Source organism: Urocitellus parryii, unplaced genomic scaffold (genome assembly GCF_045843805.1).
Source record: "Urocitellus parryii isolate mUroPar1 unplaced genomic scaffold, mUroPar1.hap1 Scaffold_53, whole genome shotgun sequence".
Taxonomy (NCBI): domain Eukaryota; kingdom Metazoa; phylum Chordata; class Mammalia; order Rodentia; family Sciuridae; genus Urocitellus; species Urocitellus parryii.
Genome location: NW_027554068.1, coordinates 2277422 through 2302005, shown reverse-complemented (window position 1 = coordinate 2302005; position 24584 = coordinate 2277422). Strand labels below are relative to the sequence as shown.

The following is a 24584-nucleotide window of genomic DNA, read 5'->3' as shown; positions in this document are numbered from 1 at the left end:
TTTCTGTCTGGTTTTCTAACTCACTTTCCTGGAGACAGATTATCAGCCTCTGTCAGTGTCCCAGAGATGTGAGCTCTGTGGTCACACACTTATAGGCTTTGTGTGCACACACAATCAACTACGAGAGGCATGTACAGGAAACATGTTGCTGGCCAGCTGTGTATTTCTGGTTGTCTTTCTTTCTTAATTTTTACCTCTGTTATGTCCCATTCAAATGTCCAACATGTTACTTTTCTTATCTCCCTTTCTGTCTGTGCATACCACATCTTAGTCCATCTCTCACTTTGAGTACTGAACATCTTATTTGTTTCCTTTTTATAAATCTCAGCTCCAGAGATCAGATTGCTGAATGTATTTCTCCCTCTGTACAGGGAGCTCTCCCTCTGGCTGCCTTTTTTGCCTTTTCTGTCTGAGCACAAACATCAACTCCTCAGAGAGTCCTCTCTCACCAGCTTGTGCTGCGTGTCACCCTCTCGTATGCCACTTCCATCCGTGCTTGGCTTGGATGTCTTATTTTCTTCTCAGTATTGAGCACCAACTCAGAGATTGCAGTTGTGTATTTGTTTGTTTCGTTTGCATTCTTTGCGTCGGGATGCAAGCATGTCTCCTAGAACAGAAGCATCTATTCTTACACATCCCAGTGTCAAAATTGTGCTTGGTTTGAAATAGATATTCAAAAATCTTTTGTTGAACTAAAGTGAAGTGAAGATGAACTTTTGAAATTAGCTGGTTCTATGTCATGGGGGTGTAGGGCAGCTACAAAACCCGGGACAAGCCCTCCTGTTGGCTGTCAGTCATAGATGTCTGGTAAGTGAAGGACACTCATGCAGTGACTCCTTTCTCCTGACATCCTTGCCAGCATTTCTGCTCTCTTGATGTAACTGAGTAATCCTCAGATGTTAAATTAAGCTCATTTATATCCATACCAATCAAAGAGTGGTTTTCTTTTTCTAGGATGGGGGAGTTTCCTCTAAAAGGTTTTATCAAAAATGCATGCTTTCACTCACTGACTGCTAATCCCCCCTCTGCTTAGCTTCTCAGCTTTTCTGGGAAAGCTTCTCTCCTTCCCCTGATCTGCCTGTACTGGAAACTTACAATTATCAAAGAATCTCCTGTGATTCTCTTTGAGAGACTAGAGAGATCACAACTTCTTACATGTCTCCACAGATGCTTGGATGGGTTTCCAACTTGTCTCCCTGGGTCCCTTGTGCTAGATTCAATCTAGTTTTCTTATCTTCTTATCCCCAACTCCACACTGCTTCATTCCCCAGCCCAATCTTACCATGTACTCACTTCCTATTATTTGCAGGCTCTCCTAAAATGTTTCCTGATCCTTGTCTGCATGCCCAAGCCCCCCGTTCATTCAATCCTTGGCCCGTCACCACCCCTAGAGGATGTACCTACCTCTCCTTATTCCAAATTTCTTCCTCATCCACAAATCTTTACTCAAAACAACTTCTTGTGAGAGGGCTTTCCTGACTCACTCTCTCTGGTTCTTAGTACCTAATTCCAGACATCCCTTTGATGAATCTGTCTGTCTGCACACAGCTGTATCTATAGGATCCAAATGTGTCCAGATGTGAGTAGGTATCAGATTTTAGGTTCCCACTTAAACTTCATGCTTGGTGGAATTTCTTCCAGGTAAGAAACTAATTTTTTTCTGGGCCTGGGAGTGGGCAGGCAATTTGTCTACATTTTATTTAAATAACTTCCTTTTTCTTTCATGGGCATCAGAGTAGAGTATAAATTGGAAGACCATAAATGAGTAACCATCATGATGCCAGGGCTATTTCTCCTTGTCATTCTTGCTGCCCTGGCTCTTGCTTTTCCTCTCCCTAGCCCTTGCCACTTGTCAGGTCAAGAAATGATCCAAGTCAATCAGAAACTCTTCTTTTTGAGGCAGCCCAATCTAGCTTGGAGGAGGAGGCAGAAGAAGGTGGCAGGAGAAAGTAGCTCTGTCCTCAGGGTCTTAGAGCTTATTGGAGAAGGAGAATCAGTAAGCAGACAGAAAGGAAAACACTTAAAAAATGTGAAAGGAAATGGCTTGGAAGCCCAGTATTTGGCTTCTGGATCTTTGTTTCATCCACCATTGACTCTCCTGGCAACTGTCTAGGAATATTTCAGAGTCACTTGGGTAGGGCCTGAGAATGAATCAAACGTCTCTTTTCATAGACCCACTGGGCTGACCGAGCGCTGCGACGGTCATTCTTCCCATTCCCTTGCCCCTAGGCCAGACCACATCAATTCAGCCTGCCCAGCCAGGGGTATCTCCTGTTTCCAAACCTCACCAGAGACAGATCCTACCCAGCTCTCTGTCTGCTTTTCCTGCCTCAGTGGTTTTGAGCCTCCGTAATGAATGGCTGAGACCGCTGCATTCCTTGGACACCTCTTAGCCCTGCATATTTGTCCCTCCTGGGGAGGGAACTCAAGGAAACTTAGAGGCAAAGGCCTCTGTGTGGCAGCCCAGCCATACTCAGCTTTCTCCACTGGGCTTCTCAAATGCATTTTGTCTGGGCTCCAAGGAGGGGAAGTGGTTCCCATTTGCAAGAAGATGAATGCTGGTATTTGACTTACTGCTGTATCAGGGCCCAGAAACCCTGGCAGAGAAGACATCTCTTTAATTTGGAAAAAAAGACTGAATCCCACCTGCCTGTTCAGTTTGAGCACCTCTTTCTCTTCCACCTCCTTTTCTCTTTTCACCTCTCCATGTGGGATTGCAGCCTGTCAGGACAGGCCTTACGGACAGTCCTGTCTCTGCTTGGGGTCCCACAGTTCTGCTCTCCTGATGGATGGAGTGCTGTCAACTGATATTGTTCTGAGCTGCAAACTGGTGCTCTAAAGTGAAGAGGAAGTGGTTTTGGGTGAAGGGGTCATAGTAAATGAAAAGAGAGTTGATCAAAGGCTGAGATTTATGTGCTTTTAAAAGCAGATACCTCTGACAAGTTTTCTGTGTGTCTTTGCTATAGAAAATTCCATTCCTTCCAGACCTCTTACCTGCTGCTCTAAATGCAATAAAAAAGAGGGTGTGATGATTAGTTTTATGAATCACTTTGAATGGGGTCATTAGGTGCCCAGATATTTGGTCAAATATTATTCTGGGAGTTTCTGTGTCAATGTCTCTGGATAAGATTTTAATTGGTAGAGTAAACCTACTGACCTGTGGGTCCTAGGTTGAAAAAGCACCAGAGGCCGCTACACATTCAATTCTACTAGTCTACAATTGGGTATAGAAGACCCCATCACAGTCCTTTCTGTAAAGCCATGAAGAGGCTTCAGAGAAATTCTGCTTGGGTCTGTGGCTTATTTAGAACCACACATCTTGGGAGATGGAAGATGGCAGAAAGCCCCAGAGCAAAGGCCAAGGTCAAGATTATTGCTGGCTTGGATATTATTCCTAATATCACATGCAGACGGAAATCCCAAGTGGCCTCTGTGTATATTTAAGTGGCCTCACACAAGATGAACCTGGAAGCCCAAATCCAGAAACACGTGAAGAATAAAGTGGGCACTAATGAAATTTAAAAAAAAAATATGGGAAAATGAACTTAACTCTGGGGACATTACAATAATAGAGAAACCTGAAAATTGAAAAATAAGTCTATTTAGGATTGTCAAAGACAAAGTATAATAAAAGTAAAAAGAAAAATGATGAAATAAAAAATTGTATGCACATAAGAGAATATTTAAAGTAACAGTAGTAAATTGTGATACTACAAAATAAAGTCATCAAGAAGAACTGCTAACAGATGAAATAAACTCTTATCTACAGTTTAGAACTAACACATTAAAAAAAGAAAGAAAAGAAAGAAAATAATGGGTGTGATAATTAACTTTATGTGTTACCTGGGCCACGAGATGCCCAAATATTTGCTCAGATGTTATGCTGGTGATTCTGCGTGGGTATGTTTGGATGAAACTTACATTTTCATTGGTACAGAAAAGCAGATTGCTCTCTACAATGTGAGTGAGCCAATCAGGGTGGATGAAGGCCTGATTGCAACAAGAAGGCCATGCTCTCTCAACTAAGAGGGAATTTTCGGGAAGACTGCCTTCAGACTGCATCTGCATCATTGGCTGTCCTACGCATGCTCAGCCAGACTGCAGACTTGGATTGGACAGTCTCCATCATTGTATGAGACAATGCCTTATAATAAATTTCTTTCGGACTCCCTGTCTCTCAAGAAGACATATATATCTTATTGGTCCTATTTTTTTGTAGAATTCTATTACTATAGGATAACAGAACGTAGGCCCATAACAAAATATGAACACAATAGAAATTATACATACATACATACTTGTAAACATGTGATGGGTAGTTAAGAGTCATGGGGAATGGATTGAGAAGCTTCAAAATGCATCTGATTTAGTTCCAAGAGAAAAAGATACAAAGAATGATATACATTTCCAGTAATGAAGTCATGAGTTCTTAGGTTGAAAGTTCACATCGAGTGCAAATAGAATATATAAAAAGTAAACCCACATTTATTTATGCTATTGTGATGTATAGAAAATGAATAATAAAAATGAATCCATCAGGAGAAAAAAGGTACTGAAAGAAGAATTACATGAGTTAATATCTTGATAGTGCTGAGAAAAAGTCAACCTAGAATTTTATACCCAGCTAATAGTTCAATTGCATGGATGGATTTTTTTTTTAAACTAGCCAGCTCTTGTTAGGCATTAAATTGATTCCAGTTTCTCTTTATTCTAATAAACTGTGCTGTTATGAACATTCTTATAGCCAGAGATTTATGCATTCTTAATTATTTCTTTAGTATTAAATCCTAGAAGTTTAATTCTTAGTTTAAAAACTGCCATGGTTCTTGTAGGATTTACCTCACATGCTCTTTAGTAAGACACAGAATATTTAGCTGGCCAAAGTTTGCAGCTTCTCACAATCTGAACTGAGGAAAAGACAAGGAAGGGATTTCTGTCTTCTCTTCTCTGGGAAATTTTGTGTGCATTTTTCCCAGCTATGAATTTGAAAAGTACTGAGCCTCTCATATATTTTGGTTGTTCAAAGCCCTATATTTTAGGTATATTTAAAGTAGGCTTCATGAATCACCAGGGATTGGTGTTTTTTATAATTGTGTATGTTTGTATGCATTGCTGGGAATTGAACCTAGGGCCTTGCACATGCTAGGCTAGCACTGTAACACTGAGCTACCTCCCCAGCTCTTTTTATCTTCTTATTTTGAGACAGGAGATTGTTGAGTTGTTGAGGTTGGCCTCAAACTTGCAAACCTCCTGCCTCAGCCTCCCAAGTTCCAGAGATTACTGGTGTGGGTCCAATGCCCAGCTATAATGACAATTTTACCATGACAGTTATATTTGTACATACCCTCATTGTAAGAATGTCTATAATTGTAGTCACAGGTGGCAGGGGAGGGAGAAGAACAGAGCAGTCCCTTAGTTCTTCTGAATAGAGATGCTTGTTTTTGATACGCTGAGCACAATAAAATACAGACTAATAGTATTTTACCAGAGAATAGAAAATACTTAAGAGAAGCCGGAGTGCTTTGAGACAACCTTCAATCCATTTACCAAAAGAGCTCATAATGGAATTCTCATTTCAAGGGAGGCCAAACATTAATAAATATTGAGAAAGGGAAGTTAAAAGGACATCAAGTTAATATTTTACTATCCCTTCTTTGATCTTGGAAAGCTTAAAATATTTTTCCACACTAATTTCATGCTGTATTGATTCCTCCCTGCCTATTGGCTTATTGGAGCAGACACAAATGCCTCTCTTAACTACAGCTTCCATTTCCATAACACTTTACAACACCAACAGGTATTTATGTATTCACTGGCATCACTTATGGATATCACCACTGTTCTGGAATAATCATTGCTAGTTAAAAACTGGATCAGCAAAACAAGCCAATCCCCCCCCCAAAAAAAAAAACTGGATCAGGTCATTAAAAGCACTGCCATGTTATTGAGTTGGGTCTCAGTCATGTAATAACATCTCTGAGGTGGGTTGTATTGGTTTTGGAGGGAAAAACAAAACATCCTATACTTCATTGACTCTGCCACATTCAGCTATGTTCAAAATACATTCTGAAGCTGACTGTGTTTCCATTTCTGTTGCTACCATCCTCATCTTGAAAAAATGAAAAGTCTCTATCCCCAACTGCAGTGACCTCTTAACTAACTGTTCTGTTTCCACGCTTTCCTCCCTTCAGTACATTCTGAAGCTGGAAGCCAGAGAGAGCTCCCCAAATGTAAGTCAGGCCATGTCCCACTGTCTCCTCCCTCAGAGACAGCCCCTGCATGATGGCTCTTGTTTTCCTCACCAGTGCCCTGCCTGCTTGCGCTGATCCATGGAGAAGACAGAGCTGTCACAAGAGGGTCTCCATGAATTGCCAGCACTCATCTGTATCTCCCAACCTCAGTGCCTGGATGCTCTGCCTTCCTGCCTTTTCTGAAGATCACTGTCCCTGATGCTGCCTCAGTCACCCATTCCCTTCTGCACTAAATCTTCCCTCCCACCTAGCGCCCTGGTACCTTTGGATAGCTACCCCTTTCCTCTTGTGCAACATTGATTTTTTTTCCTTCTGCTGGATCCATTCCTAGCAGCATAAAAACAGGCTGTGATTTCTGTCATTTGAAGAAAAAAAGAAAGAACAGAACAAAATAAAAATAGTTTTTTACCATTTTCTCTTTCCCAGCATCCACTCCATTTCTCTGCTCTCGCTACAGCAAAACCCTGTTCATTCTCCCATTCTTGTTTGAATTCACTGTGGCCAGCCTTGCCCGTATGACTCCACCCACACCCTTCTCCTCAGGGGAGTTCATGACCTCTAAGGTATGAACCTTCAAGGATCAGTTCTCAGTTCTCATCTTAATTGGCCTCTCAGAGCATTAGCTAGTATTGATCAATTCTTCCACCTTGAAACGGTTTCTTCTTGCTGCCAAAAAACACCCTCTCCTCATCCGCTGTGCTCCTGCCTCAGGCTCTCTGTTATGTCTCTGTTCTCACGTCTTGCTCCTCTCTCTCCATCTCTCAGCTCCAGACACCCTGGCCTCCTTCCTGTTTCTGCCCTGCCAAGTACATTTCAGCTTTCTGCCCCATGGCTCACTTCCTAGGTGTCTGCATGGATGTCACCCCACCCTTCCTTCAGGCATTGGCTCCAGTGTCACAGATGCCATCTACATCTTTCCTTGTACTTTTCCTCCACAGCATCTCTGGTCCCCTGCCTCACTGTCTGTTTTATTTCATTTATTGCTGGTCTCTGCTGCTAAGCGATAAGTTCCACGCAGGTGGAGATTTTCATCTATGTGTTCCCTGTTGCATCCCCAGTGCCTAGAACAGAGCCTGGTGCATGATAGGAGCTCAAGACATATTTGTTAAATGAACAAATGATGAACTTTCTTGCTATTGTTAGTAATGAACTTGGAGAAAAATTTCAGTGAATTCCTTTGAGTCTTTCACTTTATAGGAAGTTGAAAGATTTTGTAGTTTTCTTATAATTATGTGACTTGAAAAATCAATTTATAAGTTTGGGGACAAAACCAACAAATATTTTGGAAGATAGAATACCTTTCTTTTTCTGCCAGTCTTTCTGTATACACAACTGTCCATTGGGAGTCTGTCCTTGGGTCTGGTTGCTGCAGGAAGGTGCCATTTCTTTGCCAAACTGAATGAAAAGGACAGAATAAAAAAGAAGAAGCCAGAGCTGAGCATGGTGGCACATGCCTATAATCCTAGCAACTCAGCTGAGGCAGAAAAATCGTGAGTTCAAAGCCAGCCTCAGCAAAAGTGAGGTGCTAAGCAACTTAGTGAGACCCTGTCTCTAAATAAAATACAAAATAGGGCTGGGGATGTGGCTCACTGGTCGAGTGCCCCTGAGTTCAATCCCTGGTACCTCCTCCCCACAAAAAAGAAGCAGCTAAGATCTTGTCTCAATGTGGCATTTTTGGTTCCCAAACATCATAAGAGCAGACCTGAGTGGCTACTGTAAATGTACCAATTCCCTCCTGCCCTTCCTTCATGCCTCCCAGCCACACAGGGACCTCACAGCTCCCCACTTCCTATTCCACACATATCAGCACATGGGGGCATGTGCCTCACACCCCCTCCTTGCCTTCTCTCAAGTATTTTTCCTTCAAAAACACCTTCTATCCTAAACCTGCCTGTTGAAGTCCCTTCAAAGCAAACTCACCTCTGCTGCCTTTTCAGTGCTTTGCCAGTTGGCCTGGACTCCCCGATGCCCTGTGCTCCAGAGAACAGCAAGCCACAGGGCACCTTCATGTGGCTGCGTCCCTGCACACCTACACATAGTGTGTGCATACCCATCACTAGCTCATTGAGAACAAGGATTGTATCTTACTGTTCTGGTGTTTTCAGCACCAAGAAAATACCTTGGACACTGAAGGTACCTAAGGTAGTTAGAATTGTACACAAGTGGACATAAAGCATTTTTTAAAAAATTAGGTAAAAGATCATTCTTACATATGCCCCTCTTGCTGGGTAATATCCTTCCCATTCTGCTTTGTGACTATTTGTAGCTGCTGCACTTGGTTTAGATATTTTGCAGCAAAGCCCTGTGCCCCATCACGCCTCCTCCTTCACCCAGGCAGCAACAGTGAGCTCCTTTTTCTAGTGCTTCCTGCTCACCCAGGGGCCCTGGCATGTGTCTGCTCATCTGATGCAGCAGTGGCCAGGATATTACCCAGGGCTGATGGGGTCATCCTGTTGTTCTTTGGCAAAGAAGGAAACAGGTTAGACAACACACACCATTCTATAGTGCAGAACTGGATATCAACTTCTGCCTTTCTGAAATTCTAGTCTTGGTACTCAGTATAACCAGGCAACTATACCATTGCCAGTTCTTAAGCAGAAGCTGTAGAAGAGTAAGTCCCAGGAGTCAAGAAAGAGCTAAAACTACAAGCCAGGGCTGGGAGTGCAGCTCCATGGCTGAGCCTGTGCTTCAAGTATGCACCAAAACAAACAAGAAACCAAAAACTGTGAGTCAATCCATTCATGGTTATTGAGGCTTTTCCTACCACTATTCTCACCTAGCAACACAGACAACTGGGGTGATATTTGGCTGTTGAAACTAATATCAACTCAACCATAGTATTTGTTAGCTAGATTAAGAAAATGCTTTCAGAGGCATTTCTAAGTAAGCACCCAATAAGCAAGTTATTGACTAATGCAGACGGCCCTCAGCGGCATTACTGCCATTGCCAGCAGAGGGGATTAGGCAAAATGGCAAAGGGCCTCCAGCCAAAAAGATCTTGTGGGAAGCCACACTGATGTCTGAGATGCTGGGCCTTGGGTCCCAGAAGAAGGAGGGCTGGCATGATCTTGGCAGCTGAGCTGTGCATAAGCACCTCGGGCTAGAAATATCCATATTGAAGAAATACGTGCTGCAGCTGGGAAGCCCATAACCAGGCTTTCTCCAGAAAGGGAAGATGTGCTCATGGGTAATCATCTTTTTAAAAAGTCTAGCTTATCTCAAATGCATTCGATTAATTGTATACTAAAATGCTCTCTTTGTAAGGATTCCAGATGATGCTGGGAAAAAATGACTGCATTTTTTGAGTGCTATGGAGCAATCCAACAGAGAGATGTGCACAGTGCAGAGGGAAGGAAAGGTGCCCATGAGAGAGCATTTCCCTAGCAGACTTTTCTAACTTCCACCTGTGGGTATTTGCATGCCACAAGGCTGTTCCCTGACCCCATACTTTAAAAATAAATAAGGGCTGCTTTCTAATGCTTTACACACACTTGATTGAAAAACCAAGGGACAAAAGAGATAAATTGTTCTATATGTATTTAGCAGTCCCAAAAGACATAACCAAAGTCGGATACTGAATGAACTTATTAACCTATGAATTGCCTTGAAGTGCACAGTGTCACAGTATGAGTTCCCACAGGTAAACACTCTTTGGAAAACTTTGCCACTAGCCTGAGTCCATGCACAGCTACCCCCGTGACAGAATCCCTGCTAGAAGGGAGATGCACTTGGGAGCTGGCAGATCCAGAGGATGCCTGATGAATGACTCCTCTGTATCAAGATAGGGAAACTCTCTTACATAGCAGCAACAGTACGGATCCATGGTGATTTCTGTTTAAGGGAACTCACTCCCTGTTTGCTCTTATCTGAAATCTGTGTATCAAGTGTGTTCGTGATGATCCACACTAATTGAGGCATTCTTGGCCCCATAGATAGTGTCGTCTGGGGACCACAGCCAAGGTGTACAGTTGGGCTGAGCTGCATTTTTGTGATGGATTTATGTTCTTCGAGCATTTTCAGAAATTTATGCTCACCTGATGCAGCAACACTGACTTTGCTTCCTGCCAGCTCTTTGCTTCATTGTTCTCACTTGTCAAATGAGAATGGGGATTCCACTTTTCCTAGGGGTCTTCAGATAATAGATTATAGACCTAGAAGGCTCAATGTGTATGTAATATATTGTTATTGTTGACCATAACTCAAAACTCTGACTTCTTATAAAGGTAATGCAATTATGAACCAAAATTACTGATATTACTTGGTATCCTATAATCATTCTTATATTTTCATTGAGTTGCTATGAAAGCTTCTGGGAATCTATGGGAACTGAGATAGAAACGCAAGTAACTGATACATGGGGTAGAAAGTGGCAAGCGTTTTAAGAGGTAAGTGGGTAACTCTCAATGGGAGTCCAAACAAAAGCATGCTTTTTCCAAGGAGAAGAACCAGAAAAGACTTGATAAATGAGGAAGGCTGGGAATGGGTAAAATTGGAAGGGATGGGGATTCCCAACAGGGAAAACAGTGTAGACTGAACCCATTGGGTAGATTTCTTCAAAACCTAAGGCAATGAGTACCAGTAAACTGGGAAGAAAGATTGGAGTCACAGTATGGGAGGTCTTATATATCCAGCTGAGGAGTATGGACTTGATATCAAGAGGCAAGGATAAGCATGAGAGTGTAGGATAAGAGAGACTGGAGGAAATAGACCAAATGAAAATTGTTAGTGTCTTTAAAATCAATGAGGGCATTTCAGAGAAAGTAGACGGGGGGTGGGGGTGAGGCAAGAAAGACCCTGAAATGAGACAGGAGTTTGCCTTCAAAAAAATGAAAAACAAAGATGACCTGTGGTAGGAGATGTGGAGATGACCAGGTGGCCATTAGGGCACGAGGCTTTGAAAATATTGCCCTTTCATAGTGTTTCCCAATTTTGAATGATGTTATTTTCTACTTTTCATTATGCTCAAAAGAGCTAAAGATGCAGTCTAGACCTATGAGCCTCAGGAATGACATGATAGGTTACATTGGTAAATCAACGTGGGGCTTCAGTTCTCAGACTTGAAGAGTTGTCCCTGCTTCCAAACACATTTCAAAGAATGGATCTCTGAATTGGTGAATTAAATGATTAGCAGGTGACTATTTGAATAACAAGGAATATTTTTTCCAAAAGCTGTTCTTCAGGTGGTCCTTAGCCATTGAGCATACTGGCCCTGGCTCCCTTAAACTGTGATTTATTTATAGGTGTTTGATAAAACACAGGAACCAACTTATCTCCTGAATCATGGTATTCCTTAGAGCTACATGTTGCTGTGGGCAATATTTTTAAAAAGGCTTATTATATATGTATGGAGTTACCATAGCATAACATGTCTAAGAAATCCAATGAGCACATATTCATTTTATTTTAGTCAACTTTGAGAACTAAAGCTATATTTTTTATTAAACACATTAATGAAAAGCTTAAAATCTGATAATCATTTAGATCACTGCCACTTGCATAGTCTCATAATAAATCAGAGTCCAGAAAGTCTTTTATTATTTTTTTCTTCCAAAGTTTGTGATGAGGTAAATTTTTATAATGTCAACTCAGAAAAACCCAACAATGGCTCCCTCTATGAATCATTAAATGAGGTAAATTATTTTGTTTCCATAACAGTTCCAAATTTTCCCTACAGAATGTTTTTAAAAATCTATCTCTGCTGCCTAAAAGAATGGAAAGCAGAGGCTTGAACAGATTTTTGTACACAAATGTTCGCAACGACATTTACATTAGCCAAAAAGGAGGAACAACCCATCATCTGCAGATAAATGAAAAAAAGTAAGATATCTAGATGTCTAGTTTTTGTTGTTGTTGTTGTTTTGTGTGAGGCAAGCCCTGTACTGCTGAGCCATAGCTCCAGCCCCTGTACATATTTTTATTACTAAAATATCTTCAAATTGTGATGTCTAATTTGAGTGTGCTATCTGGTATCTGACATATATATATATATATATATATATATATATATATATATATATATTAAACTATAAAAATAACAAAAAATGCAACCTATGGCTCTGAAGCCTAGAGCAAGAGAGAGAGAGAGAGAGAGAGAGAGAGAGAGAGAGAGAGAGAGATTGATTCAGCATAGTGATGGAAAGTTCTAGCCAGAACCACTGGGCAAGAAAAGGAGACAATAGGCACCTAGACTTAAAAAGAAGGAGATGAACATTCTCTATTTACAGAGAACACAATTTTATTTTTATAAAATTCTAAAAAATCCACAAAAAATATTAAAAATCAATCAATAAAGTTTCAGAACATAAAGTCAACACACAGAAGTTTAGAGAATTTCTATACCCTAATAGGAAACTGAAAGAGTTAACAACAAAGCAATCACATTTATAATGGACACAAAAGAAAATACGTAGAAGTAAATTTAAGAAGGCAAAAGTCATCACACTGAAATTCATAAAACATTGGTGAAAGAAGCTGAAGAAGACAAATAAATTGAAATATATTCTGTATTCATGGATTAGAAAATTTACTAGTGTTAAAATTTTTATACTGACCAAAGTAATTTACAGATTTAAAGAAAACCCTATCAAAATCCTGATGACATTTTCACAGAAATATTTTTAAAAATTCTAAAATTCGTGCAGATTCATAAAAGACCAAGAATAGTGAAAATAATCTTGAAAAAAATGAACAAAGCTGGAGGCATTAAACTACCTGACATCAAAACATAGTATAAAGCTTTAGGCACACAAATAGCATGGTACTGGCACAAAATAGATGATGAATGGACCAATAGAATGGAATAGATAGCTCATAAATAAACCCAGGGACTTAGAGCCAACATTTTTTGACAAAGGTGGTAAGAACACTTAATGGAACAAGGACAATTTCTGCACTAAGAGATGTTCGTACACCAGATATCACGTGAAGAAGAATGCAATTGTACTTGCATTCTTATCTCACAAAAAGATCCACTCAAAATAGGTTAAGACCTTAAACATAATACCTAAAACTATAAAACCGATAGCAGAAAACACAGTGGAAAATCTCCAAAGGTAATAAAATTTAAAAAATGGAAAAATGGAATTACAACAAACTAAAACTCTCTACAGACGAAGAAACAATCAACAAAATGAACAGACAACCTATGGAATGAAAGAAGTTTGTCATTCTCACATCTGTTAATATAAAAATATATCCACATAACTTAGTAGCAAGGATCTGAATAGATATTTCTCAAAAGAAGGGACATAAGTGGACAATAGGCATGTAAAAAATGCTCAACATGAGTCATTAGAGAAAAATGCATTTTTAAACCACAATGAGATATCACTTTTATTCTTGATAGTATACCTGTTATGGAGCAGATAATGAATGTTATAGAAGATGTGGGGAAAAAAATCTTTTGCACACTTTTGGTGTATAATGTAAATTAATATAGCCATTATTCAATCTGATCAAAATCCCAATGGCATTCCTCATAGAACTAGATAAAGCAATCATGAAATTTATCTGGAAGGATAAGAGACCCAAAATAGCTAAAGCAATCCTTAGCATGAAGACTGAAGCAGGTGGCATCACTTTACCAGACATTAAACTATATTACAGAGTAATAGTAACAAAAACAGTATGGTATTGGTACCATAATAGACTAGTAGAATAATGGTACACAATAGAGGGCACAGAGACTAACTCACAAAATTACAATTATTTTTATATTAGATACAGGTGCCAAAAACATTCACTGGAGAAAAGATAGCATCTTCAATAAATGGTGCTTGGAAAACTGGAAATCCATATGCAACAAAAAAAAATTAAATCCCTATCTCTCACCATGCACAAAACTTAACTCAAAATGGATCAAAGACATAGGAATTAAACCAGAGATTCTGTTTCTAACAAAAGAAAAAGTAGGCCCTTATCTTCATCATGTGGGATTAGGCCCCAACTTCCTTAATGAGACTTCTATAGCACAAGAATTAAAACCAAGAATCAAAAATGCAATGGAATCAAACTAAGAAGTTTTTTCTCAGCAAAAGAAAAAATCTGTGAATTTAACAGAGCCCACATTCTGGAAGCAAATTTTTAATCCTCACACATTGGATAAAGCACTCATCTCTAAGGTATATAAAGAACTCAAAAAGCTAAGCACTGAAAAAACAAATAACCCAATCAACAAATGGGACAAGGACCTGAACAGACACTTCTCAGAAGAGGATATACAATCAACCAACAAATATATGAAAAAATGCTTATCATCTCTAGCAATCAGAGAAATGCAAATCCAAACTATTCTAAGATATCATCTCACTCCAGTCAGAATGGCATCTATTATGAAGACAATCAAGACAAATAACAATAAGTGTTGGTGAGGATGTGGGTGAAAATGTACATTCATACATTCCTGGTGGAACTGCAAATTGGTACATCCAATATGAAAAACAGTATGGAGATTTCTTGGAAATCTGGGAATGGAGCCACCATTTGACCCAGGTATCCCTTTCTTTGGCCTATACCCAAAGGACTTTAAAACAGCATACTATAGGGTCACAGCCACATCAATGTTCATAGCAGCACAGTTCACAATAGCTAAACTGTGGAGCAAATCTAGATGCTCTTTAGTGGATGAATGGATAACAAAAATGTGGCATATATACACAATGGAATTTTACTCAGCATTAAAAGAGAATAAAATCATGTCATTAGCATGTAAATGGATGCAGTTGGAGAAGATAATTCTAAGGGAAGTTAGCCAATCCCCCCAAAACAAATGCTGAGTGTTTTATCTAATATAAGGAGGCTAACTCAGAGCAGGGTAGGAATGGGGAGCATGGGAGGATTAGATAAATTCTAGGTAGGGAAGAGGGTGGGAGGGAAAGGGAGGGGGCAGAAGATTAGCAAGGGTAGTGAAATGTGATGGACATCATTATCCAAAGTATATGTATGAAGACTCAAATTAGGTGTCAACATACTTTATATATAAATAGATATGAAAAATTGTGGTATATATGTGTAATAAGAATTGTAATGCCAAAAAATACAAGGAAGTACATGCATAAAGGCATGAATTGGTGTGAACATATTCTATATACAAAGATATGAAAAATTGCATTCTATATGTGTAATAAGAATTGTAATGCATTCCACTGTCATTTATTTAAAAAAATAAAATCAACAAAACTGAAAAATATAGAATGAAAAATTTTCAACCAATTACAAAATAAGACTAACAAATGATCCAACAATCTGTTTCTTGGTTATATATCCAGAGGAAATCAAATCAGGATGTCTAAGCATCTGCACTCTTATGTTCACAAAGCCAAGATATGTGATCAATTTATTCTTTATCAAAGGATAAATGAATAAAGAAGATGTGGTATATGTAGGCTATAGAAAACTATTAAGCTTTTTAAAAGAAGGCAATCAGGGGTCTGGTTGTGGCTCAGTAATAGAATGCTTGCCTAACATGTGAGGCACTGGATTCAATCCTCAGCACCATATAAAAATAAGTAAATAAAATAAACGTATTGTGTCCATCTGCACTATTTTTTTTAAAAGAAGTAAATTTATCCTTTATGAGAACATAGATGAGGCTGGAAGACACTACACTAAGTGTAATAAGCTAGACACAAAAAAAGTTATTTCCTGATGTCTCTTATACATGGGATTTAAGAAGTCTGTAATCAGAAGCAGAAAAGAGAATGATTGTTACCAGGAACTGGAAAGTAAGTGTTGGGGGATATTAGTCATTGTGTAGAGAATCTTCATAAGAGATAGGGAGAAGGAATAGGTTCAAGAACTCTATTGTACAACATGGTGACTATAGTTAATAACAACATATTGCATTTTTGACAATTGGCAACAGTACTTTTAAAATGATATCAACACAAAAAATAAGAATGTGAATTATATACATGATTATTTTGATTTAGTCATTCCATGATGAATACATTCCTGATAAATATGTATGTCTTTTGTCTTTATTGCAAATAATTGCAATAAAAGAGAACACAGACATTTTATGAATCCAATGGTAGGCAGGAAAAACATCATACATAAAAGGATAATAAAGACAAACAACCTGATAGAAATATTTCTAAATTCATTAGTATTTCAATATATGTGCATATAAGAAATTACATAATCAAAACACAAAATCTGATAAACTAAGGTAATCATAATAAAAAGCTACTTATATGGAGTAAAATACAGTCCTATTACATACAGGATCGATGAACCTGAAATAAAACCACAGAGGGAGGCTGAAAATAAGAGAAAAACAGTAAAAAATACGAAGTATAAAAGTATCAAGTTAAAAAATACACCACTGTAGCCATTTTAATATGGAGAAAAAAACACTTCAGGCAAAAACTTTTAAGGTAAAGTGAGAAGCTCAACAGTTATAAAAGAACAAGTTTCCAGGAAACTGTAAATCATAAACCTGTGTGTATCTAATTATAGATTGTTCTAGTACATGTTGCAGATTCATCTAAAGTGTGTATACTAAGAGGGTAACATACAATTTTCTCAAGTACACATAGACATTTACAGAACACCTGGGGAAACATTCTCTTCAAACTTCAGTTTTCTTTTCAGGAAAAAGATAGTATTCATAATATTATTGAAATTTTAAATAATTGATGCATATAAAGCACTTAGTACTGTTTCTGATGCATAGTAGGAATTAGTTATCATCATCACCATTCCTGTTAAACACACGAAAAACTGGCCTACTTGTATATTCTCCCCTTTGAGCAAGATGTTTAAATATGCTCATGTTTAAATATAAATGAAAATCCGAGACCAAAATACTTCTTAAAAAAGATCCATTCTCATGAAGGTGTCTTTTCCACTAGAATTAGTTTGCTTTATTGGTTTGATGAAATTCATCTTTCTATGTCAGGCATGATCATCTCCATTCTCCCTCCAATGTGAACTCTCTGAGCAGGTATGAGATATTTACGAGGTAATAGTATTCAGCAAATATTCCTTGGAATAATAATCTATCCTGGACCATGGCTCTTCCTCAGGCTCTGTTTGTTCCTGTTTGTACACCCAAAGCTGATTCCCATGGCCAGCTGTGTTTCAAGAACCAACTATGCAAAGAATGGTTCTTTCTGTATGATGACTCAGTTTATTGCATTGGCTTCAGAATAAAGATTCCAATATAGGTGCAAGATGCAGGAAAAAGGGGCATTTATTGCTGAATGGACAATACACACAAGGCTTGGGAGGGCTTTTCTTATTGTTTGTTTTTATTATAGTTTTTTAATTGAAATGTAACAAAAATAGAGAATGCTTACATCAGAATTGTTCAATGAATATTCAAAACATGCATATACCTGTGTAAGCAACATGCAAAGATAGGAAATTGAACATTCCAGCACCCTCAGATGCCTTCTCATTACTTCCTCCAAATAAAATACTGTTATGGTTTGGATATGAGTTATTCCCCAAAAGCGCATGTGTGAGACAATGCAAGAAGGTTCAGAGGAGAAATGATTGGGTTATGAAAGTCTTAACCCAATCAGTGAATTAATTTTCTGATATGGATTAACTGAGTGGTGACTGAAGGCAGGTAGGGTGTGGCTGTAGGAGGTGGGCATTTGGGATATATATTTGTATCTGGAAAGTGGAGACCTCTCTCTGATTTCTGATCAGCACATGAGCTTATTCCCTCTGCTAGCATGATGTCCTGCCTCATTCTGAGCCCTAAGGAATGGAGCCTGGTGTCTATGGGCTGAGACTTCCCAAACTGGGAACCCCCAAATAAACTTTTCTTCCCCTAAAATTGTTCTGGTCAGATTTTTTAGTTGCAGCAGTAAAAGAGCTGACTAAAACAAATTACTTTCTCTTCTAACAGAATGGATCAGTTCTGCTAGTTTTTGATGTTAGTAAAATGGAATCATATGGCGTGAGCTATTTGTGATTATTTAGTATTCCTTTGAACATTAGTATGTTTGTGAATTTCATGTAAATGTTCACATGAACATACTTGTAGTTTTCCATTGTCATTGCTACATACTATTGCAGTGTGTGAATATAGCAAAAATGTGTTCATTTTTAACTTAATGGCCATATGGAGAGCTTCTTGTTTGATGCTGTCACAAACAGTACTGTTATAAATGTTCTTGCACATCTCTTTTGGAGAACACATAAATACATTGCTCTTCAGACTGTGTGTCTATATGAAACATTTGGGTCACAGGTGTACCATGTGCCACTTTAGCTGATACCACCAGACAGTGTTCTAAAGCTGCTACAATCACACTCCCTCTTAGTGTATGGATGCTCCAGTTGCTATTTTCTTGAATTTCTGTAGTTTTATTTTGACATTAATACAGAATCATTTAAACGTTTTGGGGATGTGTATATCTCAAAGTCCTTTAAGTGCTAATAATGATTTTGAGCACTTTTTCATTAATTATTTGGATATCCTCTGTGTGGGATGCCCCTATTCACCTTTAATTCAGAGACCTTACTAAAGTCATATTTTAATATTTTTAGATATTCTACTAAATATTTCTTATAACTTCTATGGGTAATAATTTATTTTCTCGGTGTAAAATATTTATTTTTATTTGTTTTTTAAAAATATTTATTTCTTTGTTTTAGGTGAACACAATATTTTATTTTATATTTTTTGTGGTGCTGAGGATTGAACCCCATACCTCATGCATACTAGGTGGTCACTACCACTGAACCACAGTCCCAGCCCTTTATTTACTTGTTTTTATAAGGGATTGAACTCAGGGATGCTTAACCATTGAGACACATCTCAAGCCATTTTTTATTTTTCATTTTTAGACAGGGTCTTGCAAAGTTGCTTAGTGCCTTGCTAAGTTGCTGAGGCTGGCCTCAAACTTGCAATTCTCCTGCCTCAACCTCCTGAGCAGCCTGGATTACAGGTGTGCACCACCATACCCCGATCAATGTAAAAGTTTTTTTGTGTAAATTAAGCCTCTCTTCATTTCATAAACACATACCTCATTGAAATTCTTCTCATCTACCATAACAGCCTAAATCTTATGAAATGCCAGCAGGTACATAGGGAAACAGAGGAGGAATAAAAATTGTCATAAATTCAAGAAACTTATTTTCTAAATTTGAGTTACTTTTCATTTATAATACATATTCACAATTACCAAACTATATCTAGATAGTACCATGTTGTCTTGATTCTTACTAAAATTACATTGTTTAGATCTTTCTTTGAATAATCTACAAAGCACATAAAAATAAAAATTAATAAATATTGCATTGGAAATCTAGGGAGATGAAAGAACAAAGTGCTAAGACAAAAGTGATCATGGCATTACTGGGTATCTCTTTCTTAAGGAGAAGGAAACTAGAGTTTGCTGAATATTTGACAGAGCAGCATATATTGCTTGGATTAACCTACTAACAAAAATTATAAAAGCTGAAGAAAATCCAAGCCAAAAAAAAAAAAATGATAAAGGTGGCACCGGAGAAAATTCAAAGGAATGCATTCTTTAAAGAGTAAGAGTAAGATCCACATTTTTTACAACTTTGCACTGAGGACACTTGATAGTTATACCATGTTATGAATAAATGCAATCCAAACAAAATAGGTTGTCTGCACAGAGGAGTTATAAATAGGAGTTCAACAGAGAGCAGCTGCACAGAGTCAAAAGCCACATAGGAAAGAACAAGGAATCTGTATACGAATTTGTTGCTAGTCAGGGATGTCATCTGATATACTCAAATCTAAGATGCAAGATTAGTAGAAGGCATAGAGTGAAAGACTAATTATGTAAGCATAGATTTTTGCATCTGCCTAGTGCTGGGAAGCAGATGGCTATTCAAGATACACAAATTTGGGGTGACTTAAAAAAACTCAGACTTTTAGTTATGACATCAGAAGGACAAGGATTAAAATGATCTAATAGTATCTCTCTGCCTGTCAGAATAAAAACAACCCACAACCTTTCCTTTTTGTTTTTCCAGAAATATAGCAGCACGTAGAGTTTCCTCAATTAAATTTTTAAAAATTTATCCTGATTTGTTCATAGTGATGACAGAATGCAATTCATTTCATATTTCAAACATATAACACAATTTTTAAAGACAGTCGTTGTACACAATGTATTTTCACACCATTCATGTCTTAATAGTTTCACACCATTCATGTCTTAATAGTTTCACACCATACATATCTTAAGAGTTTCTCCAAAATTTTCTACACAATGTGGAAACTGATAAAAAAATGCAAATCCTGATATATAACAGAAACAATTTAATGAGAACCAAGAAAAATAATCGACTATAAAAAGAGACCCTGTGTGATTCACTTATTGGAGCTTTCAGATAGGAACTTTAAAATAACTATTATTAATATATTCAATAGAACAGAGGATAAAAATTTTGAGCAGAGGCCTAGAATTCATAAAAAGAGTAAAACTGAACCTCTATAAATGAGACATAAAATAATTGAAATTAAATTTTCAGTTGATGGGGTTAATATCAGTATTGAAACCATGGGAAAGGATTTGTGACTTGTTGTTCTTTTTTTTTTTTCCCCCGAATTACAATTTTAGCTTTTATTCAAGGAAGAATATACCATTTTTATCCTAAACCAAATACAACAGTAGTGAAATTTGTACATAATATGTGGTTAATAAATATCAAGTAAGGGAATGTATTAATATACTCCATAAATAATCCCCCAATTTTTTCAATATAAATACTTCAACAACTCATACCTTACACATGGTATCTGTGTAACAAATTACTATACAAAATCCAGTATTTAAAAATATAACAACAATCTTTTTTTTGTGGAAAATACATGATAGACTTAAATTTGAGTAAAGCAAAATGTTCTTTCATGCTGTGCTCTAACCTCTTACTTGGGATACTTCTTTGATAAAGGAATAGAATCTAATAACACATTTTGTCAGAAACTGAATTCTTCAGAGTTAGACATAGTAAGAGTATCATAACAGGGCTCAATAGGGGTCTGTCAGAAAAACCCATACTAAGGCAAGGTGATCAATTTTCTCTCAATAAATAAATGAAATTATTCCCTGCAAATCCTTCAATGGACAAGGTGTAGCTACAGCTCATAATATTCAATAAGTACTTAATGAGCACAGACTGCGTAATAGACCAAGAACCAGCAAACTTTTTCTGTAAAGAGCCAAATGGTAAATATTTAGGCTTTGCAGACCATATGGTCTCAATGGTAACTACTCAAGTCAGCTGCTGTACCCCCAAACCGCCACAGTCAATATACAAACAAATGAGCATGGCTAGGTTCCCATAAAACTGTCTTTACGCACACAGAAACCTGAATTTCCTGTAATTTTCACATGACACAAAGCATTCTATATTTTTATTTTTTAAGGTGGACAAAATACCTTTAGTTTTATTTATTTATTTGTTTATTTTTATATGGTACTGAGAATCAAACCCAGTGCCTCGCACATACAAGGCAGGCACTCCAACACTGAGCCACACCCGCAGCTCCAGTATTCTTCTTTTGATTTTGTTTTTCATCGAAAAATGTAAAAACCAGTCTTAACTTGCAGGCCATATCAAAATATATAATGGGCTGAATGTGGCCCATGGTTTGCCAACCCCTGAACTGGGAATATAGTTCAGTGGCAGAACACTTGCCTAACATGCATGAGGCCTTGGGTTAAATCCCCAGCACAGAAATTTTTCATTTAGTGCACCCACAACCTGCTTTAGCCTTCTAAAACTCAAGACACAAATTTCTTATTCTTTATTTAACATAATCTTGAATATTAAATATTCAAAGTCAAATATCTTCTGCACTCTGAGGGGCTCCCTGCACCTCTGGGTCAAGCCCCTGGCCCTGAGGTCTCTGGTGAGAATGGAGCAGCTAGTCTGCACCGCCTGCAATTCCGGGAGCTCCTCGCTGCCCTCCAACGCCCCGCTGAGGGTCTGTGCCCGGGAATGGCGCGGAGCTGCGCGGCCTGGCGGCTGGGGAGCGCAGCCCCGGTGGTCCTCCAGTCAGCCACAGAGCCAGGGCAGGCTCTAGCCCCTTCAGATCCATGGGCGCCTTGCTCCTCCTCGCGCGCAGCACAGCCAGAAGGTGAGTGCGTGAGGGGGTTGGGAATAGGGGGGTCCCCCAGGGGAGGCTCCGGGATGGGGGTCGGAGGCGGTGGCAGGGCAGTGCCTCAGGCCCCAGAGCAGCGCCTCAGGCCCCAGGCCCTGTGCTCCCAGCGCTTTCAGTTTGCCCCGCCTGGCAAGCGGCTTGCGCAAGGCGGCTATGCCAGCGGGCCCACTGAAGCAGTGTGCTTAGCAACCGCCCTGGGATGCGGATTCTCTAGCTCTGCAGCAGCGCTGGGGGCATCGCACCCTTGCAGGCCGCCTGCAGCCCGCCCGCAGTCCCGCCCGCTCCTGGCTAGGTGGGGGAGGATTTGTGATTTGGAAGACAAGTCTGAAGAAAATTTCCATACTGCCACACAGAAAGAAGAAAGGATGCAACATACAGACACACACACACACACACACACACACACACACTAAATTAAAATGAATGTGGGAAGTTGCAAAAAAAAAAATTCTAATCAGAGTTTCAGATTAAAAGGAGAAAAAAAATGATGAACCAGAAGAATTATTAAAAAGAACTTGTGGAGAATTTTCTAAATATGTTGATACATCAACATGGGTTCATGATAGCCAAAGCAAAATAAATAAATAGAAACTCACTTTTAGTCACATTCTATTTAAACTGAAGAAAAATAAAACACTATGAAAAAAATATAAAATCCGTCCCAGTAAATAAGACACATCACTATTAGGGGGATAGCAATAAGAATATTGCTGACTTGACTAAGAGACTATGGAAGATAAGACAATAGTAGTAATATATTTAAAGTAATGAAAGAAAGAAAAACTCAACCTAGAATTCTATATCTTGCCAAAATATCCTTAAAAAATGAATGCAAACATTTTAGACCAACAAAATAAAAGCAAAACAAAAAAAACCAAACCTTAGAGAATGCTGCAGAAAAGAAAAAAAGAGCAGTCCAAAAGACCAATCTAAATAAATATTAATTATATTACAGTGCATAGGTTAAAATGTATGTAAAGATAAACTGTTAAGATTATTGCAAAGAACAACTAAAATAGATTTGACCTATTTTAAATTTCTTGCAGTATAAGGGAAGTGTCCAATCACTTAAAATCAAAATTAAATATCTAAAACATTTAAAAATGTGTTTTAACAGGATCTGTGATTATAACATTGATCAGCTATAAAGAAGTTTAAACTTTTGCAAACACACAGAGACAGAATTATGTTTCATGAAGTGGCAAAATAAATTATTTTTTTCATTTTATACATTTTGTTAAAAAAAAAGTATGCGGCAGACACCCAAGGAGATATTTCACAAAACAAATTAGTATCTCAAATTAAGCCACCAAAGGATTGTTGGGAATGTACAAGATGCCGTTAACAATGGCAAAGATCAATTGATTCAAAATTGAACAATTTCGAGTTTTTGAAGTTTCAGATAAATGTGCATGATATAAAACATTGCACAATTAACATTTTGTAAGACAAAACCACCTTAATACTTAAAGAAAAATTAGTCATAGATGGACACAAAAATTTTATTTTATTATCCTTATGTGGTGCTGAGGATCTCACCAGTTCCTCACTTGTGCTAGGTGAGTGCTCTAACCTTGAGCCACAAGCCCAGCCACAAGCACCTTACTATTTTAAAAAGATATCAATTTATATCCCCAAACCACAAATTTGTATCATTAGTTTTTGAATACTTTAAATTTTAAAAGAAGGATTTCACATAGATACAAAATAACTAATTTCCCCCCTCGCATTGTAGACATCAATTTTCCATTTCTTAGGTCAAAACTAAAAGTTCACTTTCCTTTCCAAGCAGATACCTGAAGTTTCTCAACTGCTCTTTTCTGCTGTGTGATGCATATCAAAATATCTGTGCTTCAATTTCTATGAAAATATTATTTCTATGGTTATTAAAATGTATGCATGTGGGGGTGGTAGAAGACATGAATCACCCATTTATTAGTTTTTTGAACTGTAGGAAGAAATTGAAGATAGTGATTTTGTGTTCTTTTCCAGTGCTCACTGGTTGAATCATGGGAAAGTTTTACAGATTTCCTAGATTTTTAACTTCAATTCAAAATTGTTTTAAAACAATTCTTTTTTGTTTTAAAACAAAAAAATACTTGCTAATTATTTAATAATACAAAACAAAATTGACAATGACTTATTTTTACTCACTAATATCACAATGCATGCAAGTGAATTAAATTTGAAGTTCCAATGGAAGAGCTTACTTGTGATATAAGGGAATTGAA

At 38.0% G+C, this 24584-nt stretch overlaps 1 pseudogene; it reads right to left on the bottom strand.

Moving 5' to 3' along the window:
* LOC144252696 (E3 SUMO-protein ligase ZBED1-like) overlaps nucleotides 1-22290 on the bottom strand; it is a 54773-nt pseudogene extending 32483 nt beyond the window's left edge.
* Between the last annotated feature and the right edge of the window lie 2294 nt (nucleotides 22291-24584).